This window comes from Capsicum annuum, chromosome 9, assembly GCF_002878395.1.
Source record: "Capsicum annuum cultivar UCD-10X-F1 chromosome 9, UCD10Xv1.1, whole genome shotgun sequence".
NCBI classification, from domain to species: Eukaryota; Viridiplantae; Streptophyta; class Magnoliopsida; order Solanales; family Solanaceae; genus Capsicum; species Capsicum annuum.
The window spans coordinates 132,371,366-132,395,196 of NC_061119.1; the positions used below are offsets into that span (position 1 = coordinate 132,371,366).

A 23,831-nucleotide genomic window follows, 5' to 3' on the forward strand; every position below is an offset into this window, starting at 1 on the left:
TTCAATCACATATCATATTCTGAAGGGTATCGTCATACCCGAATTGTAAGTCATCAATATCACATCCACATATGCATAATCATGTAAAAACCAAGGTGCTTCATCATTTACAAGTGGTAAACAATATTTATTTCAAATTCATGCTCTCTTTTGTTGATCACAATTTAATATGGAGTATCAAAATATTTTCATGGGAATTTGAAAACAATTTATCATTCATATTTATCAAACTTCCATGGAAAATCTCAAATCACATATGCATGGTTTCAACCATTGAAGTATATAGGCCAACAATTCCCATGACATAAAGAAAATGACTTAGAAATCGTATTGAAAGAAAGATATTAGTATTTGATTGAAAACCCCCATTTAAAAGCATGCATGTTCATAAAAACTACACCCATGAGATTTTTGGATAACCCCACATACCTCTATATGCGAATATAATAGGTGCTTCTTGAAGCCTACGTTGCAGAGATTTGAAATCTTCAATTTGTTTTGAAAATCCATGGTTGAATCTTGAACTATTTGGATTTTTTATTTTGAAACCATAGAGAGAGTTCTTGAACAATTTGGATGAATAAAGGTGTATTTTGAGGTCTTTGGGAACTAAATTTCGTGTTTATGGCTAAATAAGGGTGGAAAAGGACTATTTTGCCCCAAAAACGGAGTGTTTAAGTCACCTGAAACCCTTACATAGGCGGTACCTATGCTATCTCCTATGTTTACATAGGCGGTGCCCATACTATCGCCTATGTTTTACATAGGCGGTGCCTATGCTATCGCCTATGTTTACATAGGCGCCGCCTACTACTTTCAAAGGCCATAACTTCTTACTCGGGTGTCGGATTTTAGCAAAATTGGTATCATTGGAAAGATAACTCAAAGACCTATCATTTAACATATAGTAGGCTCTCTAATTTGACATATACAGAGAGTTATGGTCGATGGAAGCTGACACACTTTACAACATCCACTAAAACTTAGTCAATCGAAATAGTTTCAGCTCGTCCTTGAGTTGAAGGACCTCTATGGTCTAAATTCAAGCTTGAATGGATTCACATACTACATAATTAATTAACATGCCATATTGGCATAGGATTTATGGCTTCGGGATTATCAACGCATCAAAATCATGGTTTTTATCTAGCCCTAAATGCGGGGTGTTACATTATCTTCCCCTTGGGATCATTCGTCCTCGAATGATGGGTAAGAACATATTGAAGTTTAGAGGTATGGAATAACGCGGACACGACATGTCCTCTAATAAAGAATACACTGATCTAAAGCATGACCATATGGCTGGAACTACTGATGTTCTGAATTCTTATACCCAACATGCATATCTGATGCATGGAACACGACTGAAGCTACTCATAAGCTGAATTCTCGTAATGAACATGCATACCTGATGCATGGATTTGTTACTGAGTTGTTCTCATGAACGTAGGACTAAATACACTGATAACCTGAACTTTTTCTATTGAACATGCATTTCTAATACATGTATATCTGACTGAACTGATGTATGAATGTATGACTAAATATGCAATGACAACTGGTGCGGAGCTTGTAATAAGAATCTATGCATGTAGCTGAATGGGGTATCTTCCCCTTGGGACCTTATGTCTCTCTATGAATGTTCAATTCACTAAGATACTCGGAAAACTGAGACGATGCACAGGGCACCTACGAATTGAATCATAACTGAATAGTTGGAATCTAAATTTAATGTATGATGCATGAACTGGGCTATACTCATAACTACTGGTATACTCTATCTTGGAATAGTAGCATGTCTGAGATTTCGAGTAGCATGAATAAGTACAAAGACGAGAAAACAAGTTATGCGAATCTGACTGCTAAACTGACTTATTGGCCATACAGACTGAATTATACTACACCCTCATACTTAACTAGAGTATTCTCTTTAACACTCTCTTTAAGGAAGCTCTAGCAGTAATAGGGAGCCATGCATCTTGGGTACGGATTACACAAGACATCCAACTGAGGAAATCACAACATTGACACTACTCTGCAGTCTGGAATGTAGACATATAACTCCTAAATTAGGATAGAATTTTCAGACCTTTGGCAATACAACTTCTTACTTTTAGGCTTAGAGCACTTCCCGAATATCCCTTAACTATACTATTCCCTATAAATATCATATTCATTCAACTCAGCTTAAAATTCTCATATGAGCATTGACAAATCTTTCTACTAATGTCGGAAATAACTTAATCCCTTCGCCGTGATCAAGCCTAACTCTAAGTCACAAAAAAAATACAACATGCCAGACCACACTATTATTCTAAACTATATGATGCCACCTTCTATATCTCCTTTAAAGATCACATCCTAAGTATAACATGCCTTACCACTTCAATGACTACTCTGAACTCTTAATATGAAGTTGCTAATGCATATTGCGATCTTCCTGTACAATCTCAAAATGTTATTCAAGCCTAATTTATAACCACATGTTAACTTCAAGGCAACCACGCATAAATACGTACTTCACATAGTTTCTAAGCTATTGTCAATTTAACTCCCACGCGCTACCCTAAGACGTACACACACAAACTTTTCCACTAACCATCACATGTATCAAAGACTTGGCCCCAAATCTTACTTCATACTTATGGCCTTATCTAAACAAGCATACTATGATCTTCCATCAACAAGAACATTTACATCATCACCACTATCATTGCATAGGAAGGGTCACTAAAATGTTAAAACATAAGACCCTTAAGCGTGAAAAGATCTTTATACGGGACTAAGCACACTATAAAGAGTGAGTACATACGTCATGAGTTGCATGACCTCAACTAGAGTTCATAACATAAGGAATGTGATTCCGACTACTTGAATGAACTAGAACTCATTATCTTGGAACTGGAAGAGTACGTGACTCTCTATCACATACCGAAATCATGAACTATTATCATGGAACTGAATCGTAAGGCATGAGTAAGCATCCGAATAATAAAAAAAACTGAGATAGGAATGGGTTGAGATTCACTCTCACTTTCTGATGTTCTATATCATACTGCATCACTACTAAAATCTGAGAGCCTTATTTGGTCATTCGTTCTATCATCTCTCCCTTAGCTTTAAGTCATCATCTAGAGTTTGGGAGATTCGTTACCAGATTCTAACTGAACTACACTTACTGCACTCTAGGGTCTGAAAGAAAAAAAAATGACAGTACATGCATATCGTATACTTAACCCGAATGACTACCTTCAAGGATACACTCTATCTTTTATAGCCACCAATAGTCATAGTATAATGCTTGCACACTTATTTATATCGGTTCAACCTTTAAAACTCAAACTTAGATTCTAACACTTAACATGGCTATTTAGATCACCATATACCATCTAACTAGTCTTTCTCCACTTAACAATTCAGTGGTACCACTAGCCACACAAATTATGTAATAGTCTTAGAAAAATATGCCGCAACCTCATATCACCTTGGCATACTTCTACACCATACCTATAATATTATACCTCATTACGAATCAATTTAAACTTAAGGCATTTCATACACCGTTCAAGCCTATTAGATCACTTTCATATAACTAACATCATTGATCAAGAAATCATCACATCCACCTTTATGAACTTCAACTGTTCAAACTTAATGTCTAGTGCTATGCATGATTTACAACCCAACCTTACACAAAATTTTCACTTGGAAACTATAAATAAACATCACGAAACACTAGTACACTAGAATTTCATAACCACAATAATCGATCATGACCTAACGATTTTCCTTATCATAATCCGTTAGCATGTACTATTTCAGCATCTCAAGCCTACTAATTTAATCCCTCATAACATGCATCATCAAACTCTTGCCACTATTTACCACCACACCATTTAAATTCAAGCCTATAGTTTAGTATCAATCATCTACCACCAATGAAGAATGCAACATAATATAAATATACTAATCCATCAAATTGGGACATTCTACCCAAATATCTCAAAAATCTACTACATACCTTCTCACAAGTAGCACTAATTTACAACTACCAATGAAAAGAGGGTCAAGGGGGTAAGGTCACATAATAGACATGATCAATCTTAGTCTTATATTATAACCCCATATAATTTTTTCTACTTATACGGATTTCTCACCTCATACTTACTCACTCAATCATACGTTTAGACTGCCTTCAAATTCCTCAAACAACCATGAGTCTATAATCATAACTTACTCGCTAATATAGCCATTTTCACGTTTAAGAAACCAACAAATCACCCTGAATAACAACTCCTTCTCTACCTTATACTAAACTAACTCACAAGGACGAATTGCCTCTTCACCAACTCAATATCATGCAAACAGATTTAGCCATACATATATTAAACCAACACAAGAACAACACGTTGAACGACAAATTGCTAGTGAATCGAAATAGGCCTCACACGACTTCACTAGACTTTGGTTTTGTATTTTGAATAATAAAATGGGATGAATGACAAGTCAACTATGCTAGTGAATCGAAAGAGCCCCACACGGCTTCACTAGACTTTTTAGTTTCATCAACACAATGATAAAATATTTTCAAGAGATAGAAACTTGTCACACAATATTCCATAATTTGAGAATACACATCTTACTTTGTATAGATAAAAATCTGAGTCAAATATTTCCCCCACAGATTATGATACATTATACACACACGTTACTAGCTACCAACAGGTCATGACACTGACACTTTAACTTATACTACTATTTGGGTGGAAATACAATTCCAATACTCCTACTACACATCTTTCCCCTTAAGCATGACATTTGTAACATAAATTTCTGAAAAGGGCGGAATATACTCAATATAGAAGGCTGAAAAGCACGATTTTGTCAAGATCAAGGTTCACACTAGCGCCCATACACTCTGAAGTAATAACGGACTCTTCTCAAGTCCTTGCACAATTTTAAGATCTTATATGACACGATCCAAAGGGACAATACCATTTAGACTCTAAACTTCTGCACTTGAATCACCCCAGTAACATGACGGGTCTGAGAACATCCGAGTAAGGAAAGAATTTTGGATGATTTTACTTTCTTATGGACGTCACCATAGCACAAATTAGAGTATGAAGGAGGAACATTTGGACTCTGTTACACGAACTAGAACATGAAGAAAGAGAGACATTCCTAAATATCTTGTAGCATCCTACTCGATGTGATTTCGCAGACACCCTGGGACCATGAACCGTGCTTTGATACCAAGTTTGTCATGACCCAAACCAGGGCCTGGCCGTGATGAGCATTTCAAACCATGGAGGCCCGAAACACCCTTATCTGTCTGGTAATCATGCACCTAGTTCATATGATCAAAGTAATGCGGAAGAAACACAATATAACAGAAACATGGTCAAGAATCATATGAAAAAAAATGGGGAATAGTGTCCCACAATCTAAATCAACATCTCTAAAACCGTCTGCGAAATCTCTACTACATGACTGAAATAATGTCTATCTGAAAACTGGGACAAGGCCCCCAGTAGACCCCCAAAACTGAATATAAGATAAAAGGACTGCAGGACATAAGACCTTCCAAAACATAGAAGGCTCACCACTTGTCTCTGCAACTTTTTCTAAATGATCTACTGATTCTCTTGACCCCTAGACTGGGCCTCTGAACCTGTTAGGTTGGAGAGGGGAGGGGGTCATCACAAAAGTACTGGCAGCAGAGATATCAAAACAAAACATAATATTTTTACAAAATATAGTTGAGAGCCATTTTAAAGACATTTCGTATCAAATAATTTGAAAGCACATGGGTGTAATGCAATAGTTTTTCTCAATAATAATGAAATGCAACTAAGGTAGGTGGAATACCCTACATAATTTACACCAACTGTCAAACCTCGATTGCCGCTGAGATTAGAGAATAAGTGAGGAAGAGACACACAAGATCACATAGTATGGTGTCTCGACCCAATGGTAGTGCCCAAGATCACTTAGCCCGGGCTCCTACCTATAGTCCTATTTTGGGAATGAAATAAAGTCAAGTACACAAGATCACTTAGCCTGGTACCAATATTCCATGACGGCAAACACGTTTTTCCAGCGATGAGCCCTTGTGTCTCAAACGCCATCTTTGGGCATCCACCTTTCTTATGTAAAATCAATGCATTCAAATTTCATCTTATTCAATCACATATCATATTCTGAAGGAAATCGTCATACCCAACTTGCAAGTCATAAATATCACATCCATATATGCATAATTATGTAAAAACCAAGGTGCTTCATCATTTACAAGTGGTAAACAATATTTATTTCAAATTCATGCTCTCTTTTGTTGATCATAATTTAATATGGAGTATTGAAACATTTTCATGGGAATTTGAAAACAATTTATCATTCATATTTATCAAAATTCCATGGAAAATCTCAAATCACATATGTATGGTTTCAACCATTGAAGTATATAGGCAAACAATTCCCATGACATAGAAATCGTATTGAAAGCAAGATATTAACATTTGATTGAAAACCCCTATTTAAAAGCATGCATGTTCATAAAAACTACACCCATGAGATTTTTGGATAACCCCACGTACCTCTATATGCGGTGCTTCTTGAAGCCTACGTTGCGAAGATTCCAAATCTTCAATTTGTTTTGAAAACCCATGGTTGAATCTTGAACTTTTTGGATTTTTTATTTTGAAATCTTAGAGAGAGTTCTTGAATAATTTGAATGAATGAAGGTGTATTTTGGGGTCTTTGGGAACTGAATTTCATGTTTATGGCTAAATAAGGGTGGAAAAAGACCATTTTGCCCCAAAAAAGGATTGTTTAAGTCACCTGAAACCTTGCATAGGCGGTGCCTATGCTATTGCCTATGTTTATATAGGCGGTGCCTATGCTATCGCCTATGTTTTACATAGGCGGTTCCTATGCTATCGCCTATGTTTACATAGGCGCTGCCTACTACTTTGAAAGGCCATAACTTCTTGCTCGGGTGTCAGATTTTAGCAATATTGGTATCGTTGGAAAGCTATCTCGAAGACCTATCATTTGACACATAGTAGGCTCTCTAATTTGACATATATAGAGAGTTATGGTCGATAGAAGATGACACACTTTACAACGTCCACTAAAACTTAGTCGATTGAAATAGTTTCAACTCGTCCTTGAGTTGAAGGGCCTTTATTGTCTAAATTCAAGCTTGAATGGATTCACATACTATGCAATTAATTAACATGCCATATTGGAATAGGATTTTTGGCTTTGGGATTATCAATGCACCAAAATCATGGTTTTTATTTAGCCCGAAATGCGGGGTGTTACGTTTCTATATGACTCATACTTCTCTAGTCGTACCTTAAGGGTGCGAGTGACACCCCCAATCATACCCACCAACCGAATCTAGGGAAGACTCCACAAGACCAAGATGATCATGCACCATACGACTTGCACTACACTACTCGTCTGCTCCTATACAATTCGTACCCTAGTGAGTCATATCTTGGGTAGTATCTAAAACAGCCATATTGCCTGGGGTACGAGTGAAACCTCAAGACAGCCTACGAGTCGTATACAAGGGTATGATTGGTACCCTTGAGTCATATCAAGTCAAAAAGGTCAAAAACTTGAGAAATTTTGCAAGGGTCCAAGACTTGGGGTGTTTCAGTCTCCCTCACTAGGATAATTCATCCTTGAATGATGGATAAGGGTAATAACACCCAACAAACTTTTCCTCCGACCAAAATAGAGGACAAGAACATAGACAGAGATGAGAAGGTCATCATATTCCCCAAGAATGATCTACACCCCAACACCTTCATTTCGACCTCTAACTAACTTAGAAAACAAAGATGTAAGATGGACCATTCCTCACCTTTAACTAAGTTAGAAACCAAGATATTATAAAGAAAATATACCCTCTGCACGAGTTTCTATAATAAAGAACCAACGCGGATACTTGGACCCCATGTCCTCCTCCGCATCCCAAATAACTTTCTTAGACCTTTAGTTCCACCATGGAACCTTTAGCAAAGCCATACCTTATTTGTTCGCGATCGACGAACTTACCAATCCAAGATCCTCATCGGGAGCTCTCGAAAAGAATAAAGAACCCGAGATACCAATACCACCCAAAGGAACCAACTAACCAAGGACTATCCACACCTTATCCCAATGAAAACTCATGGAGTACCGGCTGAATGGACTCATGCAAGGGAAAGTCTAATTTAACTTAGAATTTACCAGGACACACCACTACAAAAGTTTGAGTCTAGATATAAACCACCACTTTTATGTTTAAGGCTATCCAAATCTAAAAAGGAGTTAACTTAGGACACCGGGTTCAGCTCCTTACTTCTATCCGAAAATACTACCCCGCTTTTATCACTATTATACTATGGAAACCATGAGTAAAGGACACGAACAAACCATATCTAACCATTGTAACCAAAACACCCAATCTATAAAAGCGATACAACTACTATTCCATGAAGACAATGTATAAGACTATGCCTTACCAAACCTCTTTAGTACCAAACACAATTTATCGGTATATCTACCAACCACACATTCAAGCCTACCACTTATATACCCGCGGTATGATTTATCCACCAAAAGATCTAGCACCCTCTATTGTCTCCACAAGGATTTTCACCACCAATTCCTTTTCTAACTATTTCTCATGACAACAACCTTACCTTACTTTCTGAAGCCTTAATTCTAGCAGCCTCCCATACTCTTCCCCACTTAGGGACTTCTACATTCCCTATTTCACAACATCGGCACACCTCCAATGCCATTACCATCCTAACCTAAGAAGAATCATTAAGGAATCAAAGTACAAGAATCATCCATGCCTCCCAAGGCAATACAAAGACCCCCAAAATAAGACACATCACTATTGGCACGAAGTACTTCACAACAACCATCTGGACCATAATGGAGAATCATACCATCCAAACCATACCACTAAAAAGGAGTCCTTAGACACAGACACCGAAAAAAATGCAACTACCTATACCATAATTAATGCAATGTAAGTCAAAATTCATATTTAGGGAACAAGGCGAATACCAAATACGAACCTTAGGCATAAATACTATAAGAATGCATGCAATACTAGTAGAGTAATCTCTTAACCGAGAGAGAAAAGTATAACTAGAATATACAACCAGCCCTTCCCTTGAAGTCCAACGCTAAAAGAGAATTCTAGATTAACCACCAATCTCCTCCCCATTACTCCTACAAGCACAATACTCCGCTCTAATAGGAGTCACCGAAGATGTATACCAGGGACGCTTGGTTCTGCTATACCCAAAACCTTATTCATCCCAGTGCTACCTAGAGCCCAATATAGACATGCAAAAACAATGAGACCAAATTGACTCCAAGGTTTCCAATTAAACCAAAACCATTTAAAATCAAACCATTGCAACCAAGGCCCATTTCAAAATCATTTGAATCCAACCAAAACCAATTTATGTTACTTTAATCATTTATGCAATGCAAAGATTTAAGAATAGTCAAACCACATGACAAAATTATATTCAATGGAAATCTCACAAACATTTTAAGGGCATATAATTTTCAAGACCAAAACCACATAATTGGGGAATCCATAGTACCCCAAAATCCATTTAACATCTCATGCATCCCATAATGTTCAAAAGCATTTAATAAAGCATGAATAAAGCATCATAATCCATTAAAAATCAATTAAAGTGAGTAATCATGTCAAAGCCTTCAATTTTTCTAAAACCCAACTTCAAAACTATGAATTTAATAATAAATTTCATGCCAACAATATAGTACAAGTATAGGGACAAGGATACATGCAAGCTCTATGATCTAACCTATCTAATGACTTGACCCACATTCATATCCATCTGTTTACCCTAAACCTTCCACCTAGAGGTTACAACCTTTCCCACTATTGTATTTCCCAAATCATCAACCTCATCAACCTACCGGTTTACCTCTACAACTCTCGCATTACTATTTCCGAGCATATCATACTCTCTTTTATCAAAATCAAGCATTTTGATTCAAGCCTAGGATTTACCAACCACTATGTACTACCAGTAAAAGTACCCATACAGAAAATACATAAGCATGGTCCACCCCACAAGGAGGACACTCTAAATTCCTTAGTCATCCACTGACAACCTATTTATTTCCAGGGAAAACTATTCCCCTTATGCATGAAAGAACAAAACACTCCACAGGGGAACATTAAGAATAATGAGACCTTCATCTAAGAGATCCCTTAATTTCTCCGAAGATCTTTTAACTCCACCAAAACCATTCTATAAAGAAGGAATAGAAATTTGGAAAAATATTTGAAACAAGACCAACCCCAAACCAACCTTCCCATTAGAAAGACACCATGAAAGTCGCCAGAAAGGACCCCAGGAAATTCAATCACCACCGAAATCAAATGCAAAGAAACACCTTCTGAGTTAAAATCTTTAACCTGAGCTAAATAATAAAGACGTCCCTTTTGAAACCAACCTTCGAGTTCTTAGATATAATATAACCGTTTCCCTTAATAGCTAGGGAATAAAACATCCTCCCATCCTATAATCGACTTACCATAAAGCATAAAGATAATCTTTATATGGATCCAACAGCCCAATGACACATAGCACGAGTGTAACTAATCCATTCCCCCTAATGACATCAAAATCCACCATATTCAAGTCACAAAAATCCACCAAGACCACTTTACTACCAACAGGTACCATACACCCCCATAAACTCTATTGGCAACTGAAGAGTCATCTATCGAGGGAAAAAATGAGAAAAGAAAAGAGTCCAAAATAACCTTGGGACCACATACAGAATACACAACCATAGATATGGCCACAAAAGATAGAGGACCCCAAACCAAGTAAACCATAAACACCACAAAGAAAGGAGTTCTTGACATACATGTGTTGGCATCAAAGATGCCTCGAACTCTCGATGAATAGTAAGAACATTGAGACAAACCCGACCAATACCAAAACCCAAGGTAGCACTCCTTATTGTAAAAGCTAGAAAAGTAGCAACCGATATCCCATTTGCCCAAATGACAACCCTTGTGAGACACTATCATTTATACAAGAAATGGTAACTCCTTACCTTGCTTATTTCCAATCTCACCTTATTCCTCCCCATACCAATATCTTGGTTAATTAATTAACAGAATGCAAGAACTCGACATTGGTAACCTTTCTTTGAGATCACTAAAATAAGTTATATCTTCCGAATAGGATTAGTGGAGACCGATGGGACTCTACAGGAAAAAACAAAAGTTGTGACCCTTAATAAGGTCTGTACCCAATGAGTTATACTAGGTCCATCCATGTTTTCCTCAAGTGGGACAGGTGAGTTTCCACAGACTTTAGATCATTGAAAAGACATGATCCAAGAGTAAACCAAAGAACATTCAAAGAAGAGGTCAAAACCTTAGACTCTATAGCCCGTAAGTAGAATAACCAAGAAAGTGAAACATTCCTGAATACCTCATAGCCTTCTGATTAAAAGTATGGTGGATGACATACCCATAAGAAAGACTCTACTGGACACGACTTTATATACACCCTATGATACTAAAACCTAAAGCTCTAATACCAAGTTAACATGACCCAAACCAGGGCCTTATCGTAATGGGCAATCCCAACACCAACCAGGACTAGGAACTGCCCCCATTACCTAACTCGACCACCAAATGCATTGACACAACCCACCCTAGTTCCATATTATAATTGGAATCCCAAGTCCAACCAGGATCAGAGACCATCCATATTTCCCAACACAACCTCCAGCTGCCTGCTCTGAGTTGGCTGAATTTTGAGCATAAAACATAATAGTGTAACTGCTCACACAAAGACCCTAGGAATAGATCATAACCATGACCAACCCAAGTGAGTCCAACTATCTTATACCAATAATCCAACCATATAAAACCACACCAAATAAGGCCACAAACTAGGCCATAACTAAAGACTTTTCAAAACATAATATAATTAATCCCAAAATGTAATAAGATGGAACAACCAACAATATCGTCCAATGAGTAAGCCCTTCAGCTTATTCCAATGCCAAGGCCGAAACTAATATCGATCCCAACCATACCAACCCATAAAAGCACCATAAAGCCTCTATCCAAAAGAGTAACAAAATTTGGTTGGGACATGCCTCAACCATAGCTAAAACCAATATCCAAAATAAAGTCAAAATGTCTAAAAGTATCCATAACATAAAATGGAGCCTTCCAAAAGGATGGAAGCTCACTACTTCAGTCCAAATTCTGTCTCCAAATTAATCACTATGTAGGAGGAGTAAAACAGCTGGTTCCTGCATAATATGGGTATATAGTCGTCACTAGACGGGGTTAGCGAGTGACCACTAGTATGATCTCAGGATAAGGATAAAATAATGCCATTTATAAAACCAAGTAAAACCATCCATAATTTATACAACCATACATATATATATATAACCATGCTGGGAAAAGGGATCAAATTTAACATGCCTTTAAAACCTTTACCTGGGCTGTGTAGCTTTGCTGTCCTAAACTACCCACAGGCTTTATGGTTTCAGTTTCTCCCACCTTATGGTTCCTCCAAAGAACCTTCACCAAAGATACATCTTTAGTCCTTTAATGACAGACTTTCCTATCCAAAATCTCAACAGGAACTTCCTCATAGGACAAGGAATTCAAAATACCAATATTCTAAATAGGTACCACCAAAGAGGCATCACCCACGCACTTCCTCCATATTGACATATAAAAACTGGGTGAATAGAGCCCAAATCCAATTCATAAGCGACGTTGCCCACTCTTCTCAAAATCAAGTACGGACCCATATAATGGGGACTGAGCTTTCTCTTTCTTCCAAATATCATCACTCCCTTCATAGGAAATACCTTTATAAATGCCCAATCACCAACATTAAACCTTAACTTTCTTCGTCTCATATCTATAGAGGTATATTTATGACTCTGAGCAATCTTAAGCCTATTCCTGACCACCTTCACCTTCTTCATAGCTTGGTGATCCAAGAACAGACCAAAGAATCTAGTTTCACTAATGTCAAACCACCAAATAGGAGATCTACACCTCCTACCATAAAGAGTCTTAAATGAAGCCATCCCAATACTAGAGTGATAACTGTTATTGTATGTAAACTTAATCAGAGGCAATGATCCACCCAACTACCTCCAAAATCAATCATACAGGCCCTTAGTATATCCTTTAAAGTCTAAATGGTCCTCTCTGCTTGTCCATCCATTTGAGGGTAGAATATGGTGCTAAGGTTCACCCGTATGCCCAAGCCTTTCTGAAATGAATCCTAAAATTAAGAAGATAATTATATTCCTCGATAAAAATGATTGAAAATAGAGCACCATGCAACTTGATGATATCCTGAATAAACAATTTAACATAATTCTCTCCAGAGTAAGTAGTTCCCATAGGCAAAAAGTGACCAGACTTAGTCATCCATCCATGATGACACAAATCAAATCATGTTAATTCTGAGATCGTAGAAAACCAGTAATGAAATACATATTAATTAACTCCCACTTCCATATGGTCAACTCAACCTCTTAAGACATACTACCGGTCCTCAAGTGCTCAACCCTAACTTACTGACAGACCATGACTTAGCTACAAAATTGGTTACATCTCTTTTCATGTTGTTCCACCAATAAATCTCCTTTAAATTATGATACATATTCATCAAACAAGGATGACTGTATATCTTGACTCATGAGCCTCAACTAAAATTCTTTCTCGCAGCCTATCAACATTTGAAACACACAATCTACTTTTGTACCTCAGGATACTATCACCACCAATCTCAAAATCCATAACCTTCTGCTAGCCCATATCATTCTTAATCTGCATCAAGGTAGGATCCAAAACCTATTTCTCCTTCACTTCAACACCAAGAAATGACTTCACCACCTCTTGAACAATCACACCTCTATCCTCATAATCTAAAAGACGAAATTTAAGATTATTATAAATATCCTTTATCAATCCTAGCTTCTCCTCATCCACATGAGAAAAGCTACCCATAGACAACCTGCTAAGAGCATCAATAACCATATTAGCTTTACCTGGGTAGTAATAAAGACTCATATCATTGTCCTTAAGCAACTCAAGCCATCTCCTTTGCATGAGATTCTACTCCTTCTGGATGAACACATACTGCAAGCTCTTATGGTCTGAATATATATCAACATACACCCTATATAGATAATGACACCAAATATTCAAAGAACATACCATAATCGCCAACTTCAAATCATGAGTCGAATAATTCCTTTCATGGACTTCAGCTGCCTAGAAGTATAAGCCACAACCTTACCATGTTGTATTAAGACACAATCTAGTCCCTCACGAGATTTATCACAATAAACAACCAAACCATCAGTTCCCTTGGGCAAGGTCAAAACTGGTGTGGAAGTCAACTTATTCTTCAACTTCTCAAACTACCTTAACAAGCATCGGACCATAGAAACTTCATCTTTTTCTGAGTCAACTTAGTCAATAGAACAACAATAGAAGAGAAGCTCTCCACAAATATCCTATAATACCCAGCCAGACCTAAGAAGCTCTGAATGTCAGTTTTATCATAGGTCTAGATCATTTCTTAGCCTTCTCAACTTTCTGTGCATCTATAATGATCCCGTCACTCAAAACAACATGACCAAAAAGGTCATAACATTCAACCAGAACTCATACTTCAAAAACTTGGTATACAATCACTGATCATTAAGAGTCTACAATATTACTTTGAGGTTATTGGCATGATCCCCCTCACCCTTATAATACACTAAGATGTCATCAATAAATACTATCATGAACAATCCAAAAATTGTCAACTCAAAAGACATAAGAAGAAACTCATAATGACCATATCAATTTTGAAAAGTATTCTTAGGGATATCTGCCTCCCTAATCTGAAGATCAATCTTAGAGAAACATCTAGCATCCTAAAGCTAGTCAAAGAGATCATCAATCCTAGAAAGAGGATACTTATTCTTCACTTTTACCTTATTCAGCTACTGATAGTCTATGCATATCTGAAAAGACCTATCCTTGTTAAGCACAAAAAGCATAGGAGCACCCCATAGAGATACACTAGGATAGGTGAACCCTTATTAAGAAGATTCTTTAATTACTCTTTAAGTTCTTTCAACTCAGCTGGAGCCAGTCTATATAGAGGGATATAGATAGGATAGGTATCCTGTAAAAAATCAATCCCAAAGTCTATTTCCTAATCAGGAGAAATACTAGAAAGGTCATCAGGAAACACTTTAGGAAATTTGTTATCCACCGGGGCAGATTGCAAGGAAGGACTTTCAGAACCAAAATCCTTAACCTAAATTAGATGATATAGACACCCCTTGGAAATCAACTTTTGAGCTCTAAGATAAGAAATAAATCTTTCCTTAGGTACTATAGAACTCCTTTCCCACTCAATCAAGGGTTTATTTGGGAATTAGAAATTGACCTTATGGGTTCGATAATCTAGATAAGCGTAACACAAATGGAGCTAATCCATCCCCAATATCATATTAAATTCTACTATATCCAGTTTTATCAGATCCAACAATATCTCCCTACCATAGATAAATACCACACAACCTCTATAAACCTTCATAGCCATAAGAATCACCTACTGGGGTAGACACAAAGAAGGGATTGGAGATACTCTCAAGACCAAAACCAAAATGAACAACCATATAAGGGTCAGATAAGAAAAGGTGGACCTTGGGTCAAGAAGACAGTATACATCTCAAGAGAAAAGTTTTAATGTACCAATAATAATAATATCAAAAAATTCCTTGAATTCTTGACAGGTGGCAAGAGCATAAAGACGGTTCTAACCAGTATCGATAATAGAGGTAGCACTCTTTGGTGCAAAAGCTAATGAAGTAGAAATCGAAACCTTATTAGCTCCATAAAAAAACCTTAGCTTGATAGTATCGCTATAGATGCCCAACTGACCCCAATTATAGCACTTATTCCTCTACTCATCACACTGACCATGATGAAGCTGTCCATAAAAATGATAAGGAGGATAAGATTGGGTTGGCTGGACTTCACTAACCTGAGACTGGGCAGCTCATGCCTTAAACCCACTATGAGTCTGAAAGTGACGATCACCAAATGATAATATGAACCATAGTTTCCCTATTTCCTCTTCTTTCCCTAGTGCTTACCATCTTTAACGCTATTCTACTGGCCTCCACCCTACTTTGAATATCTAAACTTCATATTCTGCCTTTTTTATATTTTTATTTGTTTATTATTTTCATCTTTAACCTATTATATATACACCACCATTCTACAAATATCCATGTCATTATTCAACATCACTAACTTACACTCTAGTACCAAATCCTAAGATAAACCCAAATCAAACTTACTCATTCTCACCCTCATACTAGACACAATCTCTAAGGCATAATGAGATAGCTGGTGGAATTTCAATTCATACTACTTTACAGTCATCCTTCCCTAGTTCATATTTACAAACTCCTTATCTTTAGCCTCTTTTAACTCCTGAGGTAATAAACGATTAAGAAAGGCACTCAAAAACTTACCCCACTCAACTAGATTAGCATCATCCCCTCTCAACAGCTCCCAATCCTCATACCACTAATATACCACAACTTTTAATTGATATGCAGCAAATTCCATACCTTCTAAGTTAGTGGTATGCGTCACCCTAAATATCTTTTCCATTTTATCCACAAAACTTTAAGGATCTTTGTCAACCTTAGAGCCAGTAAAGGTTGGAGACTTTAATCTCATAAACTTGCCAACTCTAGTGACCTAAGAAGATGGAGCAACAAAACCAATTAGGTTATCAAATAAATAGATTGACTAAACTTAGCATTAGAAATATCTTCTTGGGGTGGTGGGGCATGAACATTATCATCCTAAGAAGCCCGAGGAGGACTAGTAGAAACCTGTGGAACTCCACGTGGGAAGTCAGAAGAAAGGACCCTTGATCGGGTCTAGACTCCATAAATAGAATAAGTTACATCCACATTGTCCTCAAGTGGTCCATATGAGTTTCAAGGAGCATCAGATCTTCAGGAAGGCATGATTTAAAATATGAACAAATGGAATTAGAGGAGATTTCAATGCCCTAGACTTTATAGCCCAAAATAGAACACAAGAAAGAGAAATATTCTAAAATGCCTTATAGCCTCTCCCTTATAAGTATGGACTGCTACATACCCATAAAAGAGACTCTACTTGACATGACTTTATGGACACCTAATGATCCTAAACCTAGACTCTGATACCAAGCTTATCACGACCCAAACCAGGGCCTAATCATGATAAGTATCTCAAGTTTGCCAAGGACCGAAGACCACCCCCATTAACCTAGCCAACTAAAATATAAAACAACTAGCAACAGATGAATTCTGACCATATAACAAGATAGAGCTCAGTTCTAAACATATAATAAGATGGATAAATCAACTGAACAGGATCTAAGAATCCATAATACCAAATCCACCTATATCCTATCCACAAGATTCTCTAAGAAACCAAATATTAGCCAAAGTCGAGACATGCCCCTGACTATAGCCAAAAACCAACCAAAATAGTCTAAGACATGAATAAAGACAAAACCATAAAATGAGGGCCTTCTAGAGAATGGAATCTCACCACTTTAAAGATGGATCTCGGACAATCTAGAAATCATATACCACTGCATAAGAAAATAAAAGTGTCTTTGGATCCTACATCATGTGGAAATAAGTCATACGAGGATGGTTAGTAGGGTGAGTGATAGCATTTATCTAAGGAAAGAGACAAAATAATGCCATGATCAATCATGCCAAAATTATATGCACACATTCATATATATATATATATGTATATATGTATATAATATCCTAGGACAGGGAACAAGACTTAGCATGAGAGTTAAACATTAACCTGGACTGTATTGCTTAAATCGTCATCTAAACTCTAACGGGCTATATGGGTCCATCTCTTACCCTGCTAAAATGGTCCCTATGCATGTTTGCCAAATGAAGGAAGGTCGGGGAACCCAAGACCCTTCACCAATCCAAGATACAAATATATAATGTGTGACACAAGCACATGATCATCAAGACCAACCCTTATATTGGAAAATATGAGTTCCTAGTATTAGTTCCTCGGGACCTCCACTTTTATGGCTTAGCTAAACCACCCTCTTTAAGCCCAATTAAAATATTTACACATTCTTATTCATTGAAATAATAATCATCCATTAAGGATAACCTAGTGGTATCATCATACCAACTATGCTTGCAAGCTATTATCAACTTGATGTTCCAATTATCATAACTTGGGGGAATCCACGACCCAACAAGCTCCAATCATCCATCCATGTGGGGGAATCCATGACCCCCAAGGTTTAATGTTAATTATCCATTAACTGGGGGAATCCATGATCCCCAATATTCAATTTAAAACCATTAATGTTCCATTAGACTTTTAGGTAGTGCGACAGTTCCAAAAATAATTACATTATATATATACTCATGTTTCAAAGTTAATTTCATAATGTGGGTTGAGGTTATTACTAATTTCAATTTCAAATCCATATATTTAGGAGAATCCATGACCCCCATTCTCATTTACCATGCCCATTCACCCAATGAGTTTAAAAACTATCAATTCAAAATATGATTGGTTCACAAAAACCATGGGAAAACACTTCCATCAATAATATTCAAAGGCCCTCAACCCAATTTTCAAAACCAGCAATTAATCATATAAATAACAATTTTAAACATATGCTATTCACAAAATAAGTTTATGGAAATAGATACATACCTAAAAGTATTGATAATTATGGAGGGAAATCACCCATTAGAGTTCTAGATGTCAAATCCTTTGAAACCCTAGATTTTTTTGACTTAGGGATTTGAGAGAGTTTTAGCATATTTTAAGATTGATAAATGGGAAGTTATAGGGTCCCTTAGGGTATTTTAGGTCGTGGGTTACAATTAGGAAAAGAGAGAAATAACCAAAGTGCCCATAAATAAAACACTAGAAAAATGGTCATCAATCATTATGGGTCATGTCACGACACATGACGACTGGGTACGAGTCATTGCTTAGACTCGTAGTCTGGGAAGTGGCTCAAGGCATCCTTACTGGTATGGTCATGAGTCACATTCTATGACTCGTGAGTGGACCCTATGACTCGTAGTGTTTTAGTTGTTACCAAGAAAACTACCTTGGGCCATCACACTAGTTTGGTCACGAGTCCAAACCTATGACTCATGACCTCACCGTACAACTCGTGAGGTCCAAGTCATGAGCTCAGCAGAAATGTAATATCTCAACAAAATTTGGAATCCAACTTTAATAGTTAAGCAAGTATGACCCTAAATTTATAAAGAGTTACATGGTGAGCGTATTTTATAAAGTGTTATAGTGCATACATATAAGTATAGTTTATATAATTTATATGGTTCCTACTAGTAAGGAAAAAAGAGGATTAAAAAGTTTTAAACTTTAACTTGCTACTTTCAAGTGGGGGGTCAATTTAGTTCCTTGAATGTATTAAAATAAGTGATAAGGGAACAAATAAAAAAAAGATTTTTGGTTTTGCAAAGTTACATATAGTAGTACTAATACATAACAAAAAGGGAAAGAAAAGAAAAATAGGGAGATAATTTAGTTAAATATTAGTTGAAAAGTAAAGTAAGTGTAGGCTCCTCGGGGTACCATATTTTATTAATGTAGGCTCAGATCCTCAAGATAGCAGACATCAACGTTAGGCCCTATTGCCATTTTTAGTTAATATTTTAGTGAGCTCTATATCTCTCGGGAGCCTATGTATGTTTAGTATTTTTTATTATAAGTACAGGTCTCTAATTGGGCATGATGGGCCCTATACTGACTAGTAACTTGCAATATAGCGTGTTAAATTTACTAAGGGCTTCATGGACATTATGTAGTATTGTATTGTACAGTTTTGTTGATATAACTGCCTTGTGTATGTATATAACTTATCTTAGGTATCTTGCTCGTTATTGTCCCATAATCTTGCATAGTCATCTAGTCCAGGTAAAGTAAGTGTATACGGTTCTTAATCCATCATTATCATTTTGGGAAGTGGAAAACATAGTATCAGAGCCTAGGTTCAGGTGTCTCAAGGAATCTATGAAGATGTGTTTAGTAGGATCTTACTTATCAATGTATTGCGTGCCACATTTATAATTAAGGGACTACATGGATATTTAGGAATTTCACCTTCATTTGTAATTTAAATCGTGGATCAGAGCTAAGTCATAGAAAGTTACTTCTATCTCCTATTCTACTTATTTATGATACAGATAATGTCTATCACAGAAAAGAATAAAGCAGCCCAGTAAGCCACTATTAGCACCACTCAAGAGGAAACTACTACAAGGAAATCTCCCATACTGGTGGATTTGAATAGGACTCAAGAAAGTTTGATGTGTTCTATACTTTTAGGTTCTCAAATTCTCAGGATGGAAGGACCTACAGGGATTTCAGGACCTCCATTGGTACCAATAGTAGTCCTATTCCTCCACTAAATACCTCTGCCTAGGAACTCAAAGGAGTGATACAATTGCTTACACAATTGATGGCTGCTCAGGCCCAGAGACAAAATATAGATGTACCTATTTATACTTAGGGAGGGATAACTAAATCTAAGATAAAATATTTCCTTCGTATGAATCTACCAGAATTCACAGGTCCTAAGCTTGTAGAGGACCCTCAATAATTCATTGATGAGTCTTATAGAATTTGTAAAGTAATGCGGGTATTAGATATAGATGCATTTTATTGGCCACCTATTGACTTAAAAATATTATTGTTGATTGGTATTATATATGGGTTGCCTCAAGAGGTCAGGAAGCTCCCTCAGTAGTTTGGACAGACTTTGTAAAAGCCTTCATAAATTATTTCATGACATTTGAGCGGAGAGAGGCAAGGGTGGATGAATTTATATCTTTAAATTAGGGTAATCTTAGCATCAAAGATTACTATTTGCAGTTTACACAGTTGTCCAGATTTTCTCCAGAGGTGGTTAGCATACAAACATCATGGATTCATCGCTTTGTGAATGGCCTTGTGGGTTTCTTGAAGGACCTTTTTTTAGTTAATTCTATGAATAATGATTTGGATATAGAAAGGATCATGGTTCATCCTCAGTATTTAGAGGAGGATCAGTGTAATCATAAAGTAGATAGCGAGAGGGAACATAGTAAGAAAGCTAGGATGGGCAGCCAGTATTAGGGAAGCAGTGGAGCTTCTACTAATAGAGAGACACCTAGGTAGAACCCTCAGCTGTGCGCTCTATATATAATGCTCCAGCTTAGTATTTGAGGTGCAGGTATGGGAAGGGTCAGACTTCTAGAGCACCATACTTACGACCTCAAAGGGGCACCAGTCGAGGGTTATCCCCTTGACCTATATGTAGGTAGTATGTCCAAGCATATAGAGAGGAGTGTCATTGTGTTTTAACTTTGTGTTATTGGTATGGTATAGAGGGCCATCTGGTATGTGATCGTCTATAGCTCAGAGATAAAGGTAGAGGTGATTGATCACAGCCTATAGGGTCTGCATCAGCCTCATTATCATCAGTTTCCTCTTCTTTTCATAGTCCTTAGGCATCAGCAGGTAGAGGATCTCGTAGGGGCAGAGGCCCCAATTTGAGCGTTGGATTAAACTATATATATGCACTAGCTGGTCGAAAAGATTCATAGGTATCTCCAGATGTGGTCACAGGTACCTTAGGTATCTTTCAAGATAATGTATGTGCCTTGATAGACCTAGGATCATCCTTGTCATATGTTACCCCATTTGTTACTAAGAAGTTTGGAATAGAGCTAGAGTTGTTACATGAAATATTTGCAGTATTGACCCCAGCAGGAGATTCTATGATAGCTAGATGGGACTATTATGATTGTGTGGTGACAGTATGCGGTCGTACTATATTGTCTAAAATGATTGAACTTAAATTGGTTGATTTATATGTTATTTTGGGTATAGGTTGGATATTCTCCTGTTATGCTACAGTTGATTACTGATCCAAGATGGCCCATTTCCACTTCCTAAGAGAGCCAATTTTAGAGTAGAGGGGTGATTCTATGAAGCCAAAGTGAGGTTTATTTCCTGTTTTAAGGCACAAAAGCTTATTGCGAAGGGGTGTTTGTATCACTTAGTCCAAGTAAAAGGTGTTAAAGCTTAAAAACAAGCACCAATTCTCCAATCTATACTAGTGGCAAATGAGTACTCAGATATGTTTCCCGATGAACTTCCTAGACTACCCCCATTAGAGAGATTGATTCTGATATTGATTTAGATCTCGATACTCAGTCAATATCAATTCCACCTTATAAAATGATGCCTATAGAAATGAAAGAGCTGTAAGAGCAGCTAAAAGACTTACTTGATAAACGCTTAATTTAACCTATTATGTCACCTTGAGATGGACCAGCTCTTTTTGTATGCAAGAAAGATGGCATGTTACAGATGTGTATAGATTACAGACAGCTGAACAAAGTAAAAATAAGGAATAAGTACCCTATTCCCCGAATAGATAATTTATTTGATCAATTGTAGGGAGCTATATGCTTTTCAAAGATCTATTTGAGGTCCTGTTACCATCAGTTAAGGATTCATGAAGCAGATATCCCCAAGATAGCCTTTTGGATAAGAAATAGGCACTATGAGTTCCCTGTCATGTCGTTTAGACTAACGAGCGCTCCAACGGCCTTCATGGACATGATGAATAGAATTTTCAAAATTTTTATTGATATGTACATGATTGTATTTATAGTTGAAATTTTGATATATTCACGTAATGAAGCTGAGCATGAAGATTATTTAAGGTCAGTATACAGAGGCTCAAAGAGCATCAATTGTTTGTCAAGTTCTTTAAGTCTGAATTTTTGTTTACCTCTATATCTTTCCTTGGTCACATGGTATCTAGAGAAGGCATTAGAGTATATTTTAGAAGGTAGAAGCTGTGAAGAATTGACCTCAACTAACCACTACTATTAAGGTGTGTAGTTTCTTGGGGCTAGCCGGTTACTATAGGAGATTCGTAAAGGGATTTCCTCTATTACTGTCCTATTTACTAAATTGACAAAGAAAGTAGTTAAGTACCAGTTGTCAGATGCTCGTGAAAGAAATTTCCAGGAATTGAAACATAGATTGACTACAACACTAGTATTAGACTTACTAGAGGGCACAAGAAGATATGTGGTGTACTGTGATACTTTGAGCATTGGTTTGGGTTATGTCCTAATGCAGTATGGAAGAGTCATAGTATATGTTTATTGGCAGTTGAAGAAACATGAACAAAGTTATCCCTCTCATGACTTAGAGCTTGTAGCAGTGGTACTCACGCTTAAAATATGACACTATTACTTATATAGAGTGCATGTTGATATTGTTATAGATCATAAGAGTCTTTAATATCTATTCAAGATAAAATGAGTTAAATCTGAGACTGAGGTAGTGGCTAGAGTTTTTGAAAGACTATGACGTCAATATTCTCTATTATCCAGGCAAAGGTAACATTGTAGTTGATGCTCTTAGTCAACTATCAATGGGTATTCTAGCACATTTGTCACTCTTTCAGTATAAAGTATCTAGAGATATTCACAAATTATCCAATCTTAGAGTTTGACTTGTGGATTTTGAAGATAGTAGTGTTTTTGTACTCAATTCAGCCGATTCATAGCTCATGGCATCAATTAAGTAGATGAAGTATTATAACCCCTTATTATCCCAATACAAAAAGGGGATTTAACAATATCGAGTC

At 36.9% G+C, this 23,831-nt stretch overlaps 2 long non-coding RNA genes across 2 annotated transcripts in view; both read right to left on the reverse strand.

Moving 5' to 3' along the window:
- LOC124887378 overlaps positions 1-23,831 on the reverse strand; it is a 54,780-nt gene that overhangs the window by 25,240 nt on the left and 5,709 nt on the right. The window lies entirely within an intron of this gene.
- LOC124887379 lies at positions 5,634-19,332 on the reverse strand. Its single transcript, XR_007044995.1, has 3 exons — positions 17,966-19,332; positions 17,693-17,766; positions 5,634-5,674 (listed from the first exon to the last, which is right to left on the reverse strand). It is a non-coding gene; the product is annotated as an uncharacterized LOC124887379 (long non-coding RNA).